A 14787-nucleotide genomic window follows, 5' to 3' on the forward strand; every position below is an offset into this window, starting at 1 on the left:
GCACACCAGTGGAGACTCCGAGGGCTTCAGCAGCAGAGTGTGCCAGTGTCTGAACTGGAATCAGGTTTCCCTGGCAGGCTTAGGGCTCAGGGGCAGAGGGAGGTTACTGAGGGTGGACATGGAGGCCCTCATGCCTGCACTGTGTTAGAGGCACCTGTTGCAAATGCATTCCCCTTTGTAACTCAATCACATGTCAGACAAGGAAAAGAAAACTGTTATTACAGAGTACTGCTTCATTTAAATCAGTGTCATGCAATTTTCAATTAACTCAAAGGAAAACCCAGCTGGCTCATAAGTCACTGAGGCGGTCTGCTCTGCTATCCCTGCTGCTGGAACTGATTCACGTGAGACAAATGTCTGAAAGCATCAGGAGCATGCAGACATATTAGATGCTTCGAATCTGGTACAGCATAAGTTACATACAGATGATCCAGTGACCCTGTGAGAGGGTCTTGACTCGGTCACTGTTACAGTGAGTTAACTGTAAAACCTGCGCATAAATACAGGTAGACAAAACTCAGAAAAGTTACTCTCAAAAGCAAATTTGTAAAATAGAACCAAATTTATGAGCGCCCATCAAATCATCATATGCCATAAACTAGCACCTCAGATGCACAGGAGTAATTTATTAAAATCACATTCTCCTGGCATTTTAGTATCTTAATTTGATGACAGACAGATACTTGAAGCTGTTATCATCAATGACTATACATTAATAAATCTTAATATATCCATCTGTATGTGTTGTCCCAGATGCTCTCTATACTCTGCTGTTGAGGAATGCTTGCTCTTCTTCCTGTCATGTTGATGTGGGTACATCAGCTCAAATGATATGTGAATTTAAAATAAACACTTTGCTTAATCATTAATTTATCACAATAATTGGAAATACAACAGTGGAAAAACAGACACCACTTAATTCTTGATACTGCAGAAGCATTACAGTACCAAGTTGGACTGTAAGAAGTTCCTACATGGAAACATTTTGTGGTTATCAGAGCTTTTGTTTTTTTATGTGATTTCTGTCATGCATTTGAATTCCACTGTCATGTAGTTAACACAGAGATGTAAAGCCAACCATCACTTAAAACAGGATTGAGGTTATCTCTCAGAAATGTTGCTGTGGCAGCTTAAAATGAATGTACAATCTTTTGTACCACATTATGGCCATGTGCTATAGTGTTTCAGTGCAATGAAAACTACTATGGCTTATACATAGAACAATTTGTGGTTCTACAAAGAACTTTCTGGTTTTAAATTGGGCGATTACTAGCTATATGGATTCAGAATTTGTTCCTGTACCAGCAAAGAGTTTTTTTTTTTTTGAAAATCCATCATTTTTAAAAGTGCACCAAAAAAGCCACCAAAAACCATCTGGCTCTTCTGAAAATTTTGAAGTTTAGGCATTTGAACTTTTCATCCTACAGCCATATCTGAGCCGTACTCCACTAATGTGTGCTGCATGTGTGAAAGTGTGTAAGGAAAGACTTCTTCAAAGAGTAAGAGGTAACTGAGTATGAGGATCTAAAACAGGGCACAGCTGTTCACACAGGCCTGTCCCCTTGCCTGCCCCTCTCCCTATGAAGGTCCAGGCCCATGCACCCCTGGAGACCCCTGGGTAATAATGCAGTGGTCACGCCAGCCTAGCTCCCGACTGACACTTCAGACAAAGTGGGCGAGCAACTCCAATGAAACAAGGCAGACAGATACTAAATGTTGCACTAACCAATCCTGTTGAAAAAGCATTATAAACACTTAAATGTTTTTTTTTCCTATTATGTCCTATTCCAGGGTAAATCTCTTTATGTCTGACTCCAGTGGCCACACAGACATAACAAGAACTTGGACAAACCAGGTCTGTGTAGCAGTTGATGATTAGTGCTTCAACCCCATTAGTGCAGAGACTTTGTAGTGGGAAAAAGAAAATCAGAAAAGACCAGAGTGATAAAACTAGCACTCATGGCCTTAACCTTTTCATCCTTGTATGTCATCAACCTATTTATTAAAGAGGCATGCAAGGCTGTCGACCTAATGTATCAAATGCATCAAGACACAGCTGCAAAGTGTGATTTCTTATTGTGTTTTTTTCTAGGACATCATGCCATAAGTGTGTATAAAGTAAGTGTTTGAGAAAGAGATGATGGCTCTTACTGTTTGAAACTTTGTCGGACTGTAACAGTCCCACTTGCAAGTGTGGTGATAAAACTCAGAAAGACATTCTCTTGTTTGTGAGCCTTTTTTATTACAGAATTTCCACCACAACTTCATGTCTGTTACTAATTGTACTCAAACCAGGCTTCTAATCCAAAACAAATCCCATAATTGAAATATAGCATAACATTTTAACTACACCATGTGCTGCAGGGAACTAAGGTGATGCAGCAGTTACAGAGATACTGGAGCCAAATAGTGAACAAAGTCATTAAAAGCTTTAACCTGTGATGGAAGCTGCACAGCACATAACGCATCTACTTAATTAGGTTGGGAGAACTGGTTTGGAAGAGAACATGTTCAGTGGCAAATTTGTGCTGATGAAATGTGGATCTGATTAATTTGTAAATTATTTGAAGGTGATCTTAGCTCTCTAGCTCCCTAATTGATCAACTGCGCTAATGTCCTCTTTGGTGAATAAAGTAAGGTTAGACTTCCTCGCTTGATTGAATCCATGTTAACAACTGAAATGATAGCAAATGTATGTAAGAGCAATTTACTCACATAGAGAGACACTGTACAACAATGTCATTTATAGTAATAATGATAAAATAACAAAATTGATGCAGCTTAATGTGACGTGACAAATATCAAAATATGTTATTTTTATATTAATAAGGAAAGACTAACGTTCATTTATTGTTTACTGCAATTATTATCTAAGTAACTACGTAAAAATTTATGAATGAACATTTAATTATTTTTCTTTCATCACTATTTCAAATTTCTTTATTTTTTCAAGAACAGTATGTGTGTCACCTGGTCTCTTTCCTGACTTGATATTAGCGAATCAACAAGATCAATGTTGTGGTAATTATTTATCAAATGTATCTAATGTTCTTAACTATTTCATGGCAGCATTTGAATATGGTTCATAAATTGTGCTGTCATGTTAACTCAACATGGTCATAACCGGCAAACTATGGTACGATCTAATCTTGTGAAAGTGATTTCAAAGTACACTAAATTGCTGAACTAAATCAAAGGAAACCAATGAAAGACACATAATTAATGATTCATGCATACAAAATATTTTACAACATATGTGGTGAAGCACAGACGGATGAAATAAGAGTGAACTCTGACTGACAGGGCTCTTGAGGATCAAGGCATTGCAGAGATTGCAATGTGGTTAAAATTTCCGAAGTACTCAAACTATGGATGAGTGGCAGTTTTAGGAGTTAGGGGCACTTAAGAGAGGTGTGGTTTGGGGAAAATTAGCTTTCTAGATGCATTATGTATGTAGAAACATAACATCTTTAAGGTCAAAACTGAACTTCTTGAAGATAATAAGCTCATATTCAGGTCACTGCATTGCCTGTTTATTGCAGATCAAGGCTGCATTTTTCCAACAAGTTATCCAGGTTGCATAACCATTTCTTCGTACAAAAAAAAGGTAAAAAAACACATGCACCAATGACACTTGTGCAAACATTACAAAGCTTACCCATTACCCGTTGTTTTTTTACTATAGTGATGCAGTGAGTGCAGTGTTTTTGTATCATGAAACTGCAGGGAGAGAAAATGGAACAGCCGAGGGGAAAGAAGTATAGTTAAATCTCTAATTGGAGGCAATTTGATTCATTTAGCTGTGTTGGAGACAAGGAGTCCAAGGAGACAGTGCCTGAGGCAGTGTTTTTGTCATCTTCTTTTTGTATCAGTTAGAGTAATTCATGTCCCCAGGGGCCGGCTGTCAGTAGCAAGGCTCCATGAACACATTCCTTCTGATCCAGCCCATTATCGGCCCATTCAGCAGCACTGGAGCCTGCTTACATGGGCCTCTCTTCGGGCTGACCTCCTGGGCCCTCGCCTGGGCCTGACTCAACACTCCCACTAATCCACACCTCAAAGACTACAAACACAAACTTAGATTAAAGTCTGGGGATGGAGTCACGACCAGCCACATGAGCATAACATGATCAGCACACAATCCTCTCCATAGTCCGCAGTCCACACAAGCACACACGGGCACACACACACATGCAATTTAAGAAATGAAAATAATAACCTCTGCTGTTTACAACAGGGAGTTAGGAACTGAAATGACTATGTAGATGACATGCCATACAGAAGGATCCTGACAATTTTCTTGTGATCATGGATCAGATGTGATGTAATGTACATTATGTGAATCTTTGGCTTCAGTCATCAGAGCTTTGGAAACAAAACTCAGGAACACTTTTGCCAATAATAAGATTTTCTCTTTCTATCAGCAGTTTTTTGTTGAATGATCTAGACATGAGTGCATTTCATGTAGTTAAGACATTTAATTGTGTCTGCGAGTTTGACTTCACCTTAATCACTGTTACATTTATCTTGGCTGCAAATTAGAGGCGTGTCTAAGAGCAAAGGTAACAAGCCCTGTGGTGGGAGCCACACCCTGTCTCAGCCCAATACAACCCCCACCCTTCTTATTATTGTTTTGGAATATCTCCATGTGGTTGGATGCTTTTATGCCAATATGAAACATAATCACTGGCTGCCATATCCAAGCGGTGCTGGAGGTTCTCTTGTATGGGCGCCATATTGCCCCAAGGGTCCAAACTATCCACAGGGGACTTTCCTGTTGCGAGCCGCCTCTATCAAGCCCACACTTAACAGCACACTCATTGAAATGTATACCAATGCTGATGTTATGTATTTTTAATATGCTACTGTAATTTGCCTACAGTAAAGAGGAGCTGACTGCAATTACAAAATTATAACTACCACAGAATTATAATTGGCTGCATATTTGCACTCATTCATTTGAACTGTCTAAATGTGCTTAATGCATTCATAAATTTAATTTTGGACTGCCTGTGGCCCTCCATACACGCCATGTAAAAATGAAAATATTGTTCCAGAAGAGGAGCACTCGAGCCAAAACCAGCTGGCAGTAAGCAGAATTTCACACCTCAGGAAGATATCGTACACCTACACTGGCAGAATATTCATATGCAAATACTCTGCAAAGTTTATCTTCTCTCCATCCACATTAGTCACAACTCATTATTTCCATTTTTAAGCTTGACAAAATGGAGCATGGTGTTTTGAGACCAACAAACTCAGATCCTGCTTGAAAACACTGTTCAATGGTTTCAGTTTATATTCTGTGAGGTTCTCTTATATATCTGTTTTTACTGCTCTGCACCAACAGTGGCAGTATATTGCATGATGTCGGGAGGGGGTTGGGGAAACACTACAGAGAGTACAGGCACTTAGTGTGAACCACTGTACTTTTTAATGTTTCCCGAATGCTAGTAAATCTAACCCTCCTAAAATCCACAGTGAAACACTATGCCAAGTATGACATCACCCCTGCACAGACCCGTTTTATGATTTTTAACTTCATTTACAGAGACCAGGGCTGGGCAGGCCACAGAGTCCAGTTTAAAACTCAGTCGCCACACTTAACGGCAGAGACTAGAGTCATTCACTCTGGATTTGACTGGCAAACAGAGGAGGTGGGAGAGATCAGTTGCTGTTTTCTCATCATAGTTTGATGTGCACATGTAAAACATCTGCTGGGATTTCAGTTAAGTTCAGTTGTGGTATAGTTCTACTATTTTTACTACTTACCCACAGTCAGACAAACTCATGGGTGCCTTTCATCTGTGTACAGTTTCAAAGTTATTCTGAACATTGTTGTTGGCCTCGCTTTACTCCACTAACAGATTCTATCAGAACAAGTAGTAGCTCCTATCAAAAGCAGGAAAATACACCTTGTCCATTGTGGAGGTTATAACACTGTGTAACCTGCAGCCTATTATTAACAGGATGCCGTTTTTTCTTTACATTCTTAGCGTTTAATTTGGGATTATATTTCTAGACCACACATTATTATCTACTGTAAACAGAGCTGCAATTATAAATTATTTTCATCCTCATCAAATCTGTCTTTTACTTTTGCAATTAAGCAATCATTCATTTAGCCTAACAAAATATCACAAAATAGTAACAAACACAAATAACTTAAGCCCAAATTGATATCTTTGAATTATTGTTTTGTTTGACCAACAGTCCAAAAACAGAAGGGCTTCAATTTACAATGGTATAAAACAGAGAAAAGCAGCTGCAAATCCTCACATTTGAGAAGCTGCAACCAAAGACGGCTTTACATTTAAGTTTGGTAAATGAATTTAACAGTGAATTGATTATCAATTAATCTGTGGATTGACTGATGAATTAATCTATCAATATTTTTCAACTCAACATCTGAATAGGAAGTGGACTGGATGTTCAATAGAAAATAATTTATCAATACAGTGGGTGAAATAATAGACTTCTATAATAATAGACTTCATAACCACATAATAAATTCATACATTTCAAATACAGTAAGACGAGTTATCCATCTTTAGAAATTTAGGTTATTTTCCCTGTATTTGATGCTTCAGACATCTCTGCTCTTCACTTTGAATAAAGGCAAAAATGCCTCAGTTATTAACAGTCAGTTATTCCACACAGACAACAATGTAAATTAAACTGTGTCCTTCGGTTCCTAAGGCCACTGTGCAGCTTTGAACTTGAGAAATGATTTACATTTTCTCTTAGATAGTGCATTTTGTGGAGTATTTCCTGTTCTGTCAGGACCATCGATAATAGTGTTATTATTGTGCTCTGTGAGCCCCCCCCCCCCCCCTCTTCCCCCTTTCTTACACTTTATAAACTGTGTCCTTCGGTTCCTAAGGCCACTGTGCAGCTTTGAACTTGAGAAATGATTTACATTTTCTCTTAGATAGTGCATTTTGTGGAGTATTTCCTGTTCTGTCAGGACCATCGATAATAGTGTTATTATTGTGCTCTGGGAGCCCCCCCCCCCCCCTCATTTCCCTGTTCAAGGATGCTCATTAGGAGACCAACCAGCTAATCTGGTGTTAGGGTCCTGATAACTGCCTTGCTTGGCGTCACTCTAGTAAATTGCCATGGCTCCCTGTTAAAAGCCGGCAGTTGATAGCAGTATCAGGAGACAGGCTGCATTGGGGAGACAGAGTGTCCGGCTCCAAATGACCTCCCAAAATAGACAAGTGCCTCAAGACCAGGGGCCACAGGCACCTCCAGCCGAAGCAAAGGGGCTTAAGACAAGGCCAGCTCAGGAAGAACATTTCATCAGAGCCATTGCTGTTAATGGCATGCAGATATTCAGGAGAGGCGGCAGACACTGAGTGACCCCAACCCTAAGTATTTAGTTCTCCCACTGAGCAGAGCCTTGCCACACCACAGACAGGTCAGACATGGAGCCGCCTGTACAGAGTGGGAGCCACTCACTACCACAGAGCTGATAATGATTATGGCCAATTCACTATCACTAACAGTGTAAGGTCTGCTCCGTCTCTCTAGCTGTGGTCAGAAGACAAGCACACCATGTAGCTCCCAGACCTAAGATGCAAACAAACACCTCAGACTGTTCCATATACACACCTGATTATCCACATGTAGCTCAAATATTTCAGCGGGCTTCTTCAAGCAGAATATGCAAAGCTGAGACAGCAGCCATGTCCAAAGGAACATGTTGTTTTCATTATGTATCCTGTACCATCTCTCTTCACCCAGTGACAGTGTGATTTAAGCCGTGCTGGTGCAGCAGGGTCAGCTCTGTGACCCTGTCTTTCCCCAATGATGATTTAATTGTGCACAGAGGGCACACTTTCTACCCTGCCCAAGCACTACCTTGACTTAGGTCCTCCCTGAAGAGTCACTTGTAAGAGCCACTTGTTGAGTCCTACACAGGAAGGCTAATTACAGTCCCCGATGCTACACTTCCACTACCGGGCCCCATGAAGTAAATCAATAAGAGAGGAGAACAGGAGGCATTGAATCATGGCCTGAAAACAAGGCAGCTCCAGTGTATCCTGGACCTGTGTAAGCCTCGGAGTGAGGCAGCGTGAAAGGAAGTGAGCAAATGATCCCTGTGAGTCCTTTAAGCTTGAGAAGGAACACATTGTTGAGAAGGCCAACAGCAGGTTTGAAAATTCCTGACGTACCTGTAGCTCAGTTACACATTACAGATAAGCGAAATTTAATGTTCCATGGCAAATGACTAACTCGGCAGATCCACCAAGATTATACTGTGAACTGATTCCAAAAACATGGCAAATGCTGTAACAAAACATATGGAATTCATTCTTCTAAATGAAGCCCTCTGCAGAGAAAGAAAAGCTTCATACTCAAACTCTATTTTATTTGGTGCAATGCACACAACAAAGGATATTGGCCTGCATTTGAGAGTCCAAGACAATTTTTGAAGATTTACAGTCTGTTAAGAACACACACCCATCGCCGACAGCTGTTTAATGTGATATGCTCACAGATCCAGTGGTAAACAAGACTTAAACTCTTGTGAGTATAGTAAGATTAAATTGATTTCATCACATCTTTTGTAGCAGTGCACATTATGTAATGACTAAAGGCTGCATGCTAATGACACACTACTGTAATCTGGATTTAATGGGTTCAATGAACTAGACCCCAGCATGTTTGATCTCAGGTGATTACTTACTCCTCGCAAGATTGTACACAACCAGGATGAAAATCAAGTTGCAAAATGTACAACGCTCACTGTAGCTAAGACTCTTAAAGTGCTTGCTGTTATGTGCTAGCATGTAAGGTGGGAAAGCACTGCTAAATATAAAGACTGATTATAACACTGACTTCACTTGACAACAGATTTTTAAGACTGTGGAGAGCAGGATTAGGATCACAATCCCTTGCCTCCCGACAGAGCGTCAGACTTATCAGAGCTGCTGTGATCTTATCAAATATTCTTGATTTTTTGTGTCTAAAAGTGAGATGATCAAAGTATGATCTTATAGTTTCAGTTTCTCATTGACGCAAATCTATACAGAAATTACAGCAATCTGGAAATACCTGATATTAAATGCGTCATCTTTTCACTGTCAAGAAGGCTCCTGAAGGTCTCCTAGTGTGTTTCCACCTTTATGCAAGTTTTATCCATATATCTGGATGCTGCTATACAGTGTGGTTAGAATCAAGCAGTGTTTTCTGAAGCTGAAGCTCTGTCCTGATCAGCAAGTTGTCATTACAATCTTGTCATTACTAGTGCTTTGGGAGATGAATCTCCATGTGTCTATTCCAACAGGCTCCCCTGACACTGCCAACGAATTAAAATCAATTGGTTTGTCTCTTGTCTTTATAGCCCTCGGCAGCCTGTGAAAAATGGATCCTCTTAAGAGGTAACACAGTATCCATGTGGGGCATAAGTCCAGAGCATGACTAATGGAGCTCCAGTCTATATGCTAATGCTACATAACACAACACTAATACTGGCTGCATTAAGTTAGCCATGATACCAGGATGATATCATGTTTGCTGAAAGGAGAGCCAGTCGATGAAAAACGGATGATAGCACAAAATACCATCTTCATAATGCTCCACATCTCAGACATAGCTGTGTGCGGCGGGGAAAGGAGCAGTGGTCATTAGGACTCTTAAAGGGTAAAGACTTCTAACTCTGATTTACTTGATCTCCTATCTTGGAGGAAACTGTGGATCGCCTGCCAGTCTGGCGCTCACAGACTCCCTGTGTGACCTCAGCTAGTAAGCCTGCTCACAATAGGTGGCCCAATGTGGCCCATGTCCCTGGTGCTTCAGTAGAAGTCGGCCTGGAGAAGGGAAGGAAATCCTGGTAGGGAGCATAGCCGGAAAGAGTGTGGCCATTTAAGTTTTCAGGTCTATCCTTAGAGGTCAAACTGAGCTTTTCCCCCAGGGGCCTCCACACTCTCTCCTTCCCCTCACCCCCCCTCCTCAAAGACATTCCTTTCTCTAAACTTTGCCTTCAAAACAGTTCAGATCCATCAACATCTCAATACTTTCCCCATGTATGGCCTTTCACTTAGATATTCAGAGTTATCACACAACCACGGTAAGCATGATGGACAATGTTATTACCAAAAGTGAGACAAACATACATGGAGATTGTTATTATGAGTTCTCATGAGATGAATTTTACCCAAGAGGATGTCCTTGTGATAAAGCATGAAAATAAGTTTCCTATGGTGAAAATACATGATAGCAATCATAGTCCAACAAACACGTTGGGTGGAAGTCAAACTTGAACAGCCAAACAGTGTCTGATATAAGCAGGGCTTATATCAGACACTCTGGAGAGTTTAAGACAGCTGAGGAAAAAAAAAAAAGTTTACGGGAAATTGATCGGTCAGCAGGATATACACAGTATAACACACTATTCAATGAGAAGCTGCAACAAACTTCTCATTTCAATGTTCTCCTTGAGGCCAACTCTGGAGCCACAAACCAAGGGTTTTCCCAATGTGTCACCCACTCGAGGGGTATTAGTGTTTGTGCTACAGTGTCTCTCTGTCCTATAAACAATGTGTCTCTTGTGACAGTGAATCAGACACGGCCTGTCGGCTAGCCTCTCCGGCATCAGGCCTGCTTGGCAGAGATTGGCTGGGGGACTGCTGCAGAGCCATGCCATTTGTCATGCTGTATATTTACAGGCTGTGTCAGCACAGGGCGGGTGGAGCGAGACGTCTCCGCTCTGCGCCTGACTCCATGGACGCCAGGCCCAGAACCTCCCCTCATTCATCTGTTTACTTTCTAAATAGGCCTCTGTTTGGACTTACATCAGTGGGGAGAGAATATCTAAGAAAACGAGGAAGGAAATCTGTGGAAAACAAAGGAAAGGGAAAGAAACTCTCTGTGATAGAGACTGCCCCTCGCTGTTCCTGATTACGGCAGAGTTGCAGAGCGCTTGGCGCCATCAAAATCGGCCATCCAGGCAGCCGGGCAGGCCAGACAGGGGAGAGGAAGACTGGTAGTGACGCTTGCAAATACCAAGCAGGGACTGTTAGGGAGCTCTTTCAGTGTTTATGTATTTTAGATGGCTGTTTTTGATTTTGTAAAGCAGGAGAAGAAAGATAGACGCCTCACCACGGTTACTAGACTTGTTTTGTACGCAAATTATGCAATATAAAATTACTTTGTGGAATAACATCAAGCATAATATGGCTAAACATTAGAAGCAAACAGAGGAATCCAAATGCAAAAATGAATTATAAACTGTATGAGTTCTTATGAACTTGAAGAAGCTATCAGTTCCAATACTTTTAGGGCACCAATCAAGGAACATTTTTTTAAATTTTGGTGTCTCATTATGCCACCATGGATGTTAACATCATTTTCATTTATTCAAGTTACACATGTTAACCTGGTTCATAAGCAAACTACATAGTCACTAATAGGCATTCAGTAACTTGGACAGAAATGCAGCCATAATCAACCAGATGTTGGCCACATACTGTGTATTTTCCAGCTCTGTTCTTAGAGGATGTAATTTTAGTGGCACATGACAGCTGATGGGAAAAAAATTAACCTTGCTGAAACAGCAGACACTGGCTGCTGAGGTTTTTTCTTTAATACATGCCTCTCAGTTTATGTAAAATCAATAAGTGCAGAGACCATTCACCATTTCACCAGCCCTGAAGTCAATCGTAGATTATTGATGGTCATGAAACTTGCACAGCACTACAGGGTAAACACAGCATCTAATGTCTCACCACAGCTGAGATTTTCCCTGTGTAACGTGAAGTTGTCCTCTGTAAAACTAATGTAGTGGGCTACAATGCTGTGTGTGTGTCTGTGTGTGTGTGTGTGTGGTCAGGGTCTCCTTGTCTCTTGCTTCCCAACCCATGGACTAAGAAGAAAACAAAGATGAGGAGAAGCAGCATAAGGAAACTAAGGGAAGGCACTTTGATACTTTCTATATTTCAATTCTGTTTGGCACAAACAATTTACCGTATACATTTCTGGTGGCTCATTATTGTCTATAGAGTAAGAGTTTGAAGTAGGGGTGCAATGGGGGAAGGATCACTTACAATCTGAACAGCTTTCAAAAGGTGAATGTAAAATTATAACCAATCTATCCATTGTAACTATCCATTGCTCTACATGTTGCAGAGTTACTTCCTTTTTGAACTTTGATCTACTCTATATACTGTAGTTGTACACGCACACAGTTTTACAATGTAATGGAAAACCGATGAACATTTCAGGTTCATTCACCTTCATTTTCACTTCCAAAGATAACCAAGTGAAACTGGACTATAAAACCTGTCTGATCCCTCATATCTGTGACATACCATGCAATGTTTAAAAGCTGTGTCAAATGGAGACCCCATGACTCTATAGCTCTGCAAGTAATCTGGGATGTAAAACAACAGGAATGATGACTAAAACTATGAAATGAAGTTATGAAAAATGGAATTTATAATTTCAATTATTATTTATGATGAATGTTTGTATGCATCTTAAGTACGTTTTTAGGTCTTAAATGTAAACTGTTAACTTACTAAACTCTAATAAGCACTTCAAATATTCAATATCATCTCATGATTTAAATGTGCCTCCAACATCTTGTAACACATCAAGAAAAAAAGAAACCAAATTGCTATGTTGTAGCCTGTTTTTTAATAGTCTTTTATTTTTCCACAGCTATTCTCAATATTAAAAAAGATAGAAAAGAAGATGTCTTTAAAGTTTTTCATGTCATTTTAACAAATGATCCAAACAAGGAAATTTTCTAATTAATTGTAATCAAGAACTTGTTTTAAAGTCCTAAAAAAGGCCAATGTTTTGTTGCTTATCACTTTTACGTACATTCAAACCAGCAATGCTTCTGTCTCTTGTGTCGCCACAGCAGCTCTATCTAATCTCCATTAAAAAGAACAAGAACACCAAAAAACAACAGGACTGGTTGGGGCTGAGGCAAGAGTGAAGAGAAAATCAGCAGTAAAGATTTGAAACAGGAAGAGTGTGGCGTCAGTACAGGCGGGAGATAAGAGCACTGCGCTCCATACACAAACACAGGGTTTCTGTGGCTGAGTGACTCCCAGCTCTCCGGGCGCCCTCACAGTAGTTGTCCTCTCCCCCTGGCTGGCTCCGGACCACAGCCCGTCACCCAGCCTTGCACACAGCAGATCCAGGGGCCTGATACACCCTCAGTGACTCCAGGGGTTTTAAGGGGATTTGTGCAAGTCCAAAGGACTGACGAGCCCCCTAAAACAGGCAACCCTGGGAAAAAAGCATGGGACTTTTATCCTATGCTGCATTGCAACCAGCTCCCTTGGTTAAATGTCATTACAGCTCAACTCCAAGTTAACTAATTAACAACAAAGCCTTCCTATTTATTTTATTATGTTCCCTACAGTGTCCAGCTGAGAGAGGTATTTTTCAAAATTAATACTACGTCAAAGTTGAAACAAAGCCCTGTTTCTCTCATATAATCCCATGGATCGGTGAGAGAGTGAAACTGACCACCGCTCCTCCCAAAAGTCGGTTCCTACATGGTCTGTTGCTGCACCCATAATGAATCACCTTGGTAGCACCAACAGAAATACAGCTTAACACTTGTGTCACAAACGGCTGTTGAATTTACATACAGAAGCAGGATCGCACACTCCTTTCCTTCACCACAAAACCACTATCTGTTGCAAGCCTGCTTCAAATCCTATTATCGGGAAATCCTGAGTCAAATATCCTCCCCAGTGAATCTCAACTGGGCCATCATTCAGCAGGGCTGTGTGTGTTATGACAGAAAGGTAGAGAGAGGAAAGACAAACAGCAGAGCAGTCAGAGGAGCTTCTGCATGAGACAGAAACAGCCAAAAGTGTAATAGCACTAAACCCTATCTTGTGCAACAGTCTCTTTCTCAATTAACCTTGCTTGTGAAAAGATCTTTGCTAATTTTCTCACAGCCTGGAGACAGAGGAGAGTCTCCAACACCATCAGAGACACAACTAAACTGCTATAGGTTCCAGGCTGAATATGACAAAGTCTTTACCAGACTGCGTGCGTGTGTGTGTGTGTGTGTGTGTGTGTGTGTGTGTGTGTGTGTGTGTGTGTGTGTGTGTGTGTGTGGATGAGAAGCGAGGAAGCCTTTTGGCACAGCGTTGAAGGCTGGGAATCCTAGCTGGGTTAATAAAAGTAGCCCGTGGGGCACTGTTTTTCCAGGCGCTCTCTGTGATGTTTGAATGTGAACTCAAACAAGCCTTCATTATGTGGCCACAGCCCTGGAGCCCCTGGTGCTGGGAGAGAGGCCCTGCCACTGACAACCATGGCCTGCTGGCGGATGCAGACGCCTTCTCCTCTGCTATGTCTCATTCTCTCTTTTCACTCCCCCTGCCTCTGATCCCTTTCTCCACACTGCTCTTAGCCTCTAATCCTGCATTCCCCCTCTCTTTCCTCTCTCGTGCAATCCTTCCACCTCAGTCCTTTTACCTCTCTCTCCCCTACTCTTATTCCTCCTTCACCGCTGCTTCTCTGATTTCTCTCTTTCCACACATTTTTCCAATCATCCTCCATGAAGGACGGCTTTTAAACTGGCCCTTGTGGGACCTGGAAGCCTCTAATCCACCATCTTTGTCTGTGGGTTTAGTTTGGTATGAATGTAACGTTTTACCATACAATGACAGCTGCCAGACATACATGGGTGTATGCCTCGGGAGGCACTTCATCATGTTTGGTGGTCCACAAAATGCTGACCCCTGTATGAAATAACAGCAAGTGATTTTTCATAACATACACTCGTCCATCAGTTTAGAGCAGTACATCATA

This window comes from Seriola dumerili, unplaced genomic scaffold, assembly GCF_002260705.1.
Source record: "Seriola dumerili isolate Sdu_G_001 unplaced genomic scaffold, Sdu_1.0 BDQW01000219.1, whole genome shotgun sequence".
NCBI classification, from domain to species: domain Eukaryota; kingdom Metazoa; phylum Chordata; class Actinopteri; order Carangiformes; family Carangidae; genus Seriola; species Seriola dumerili.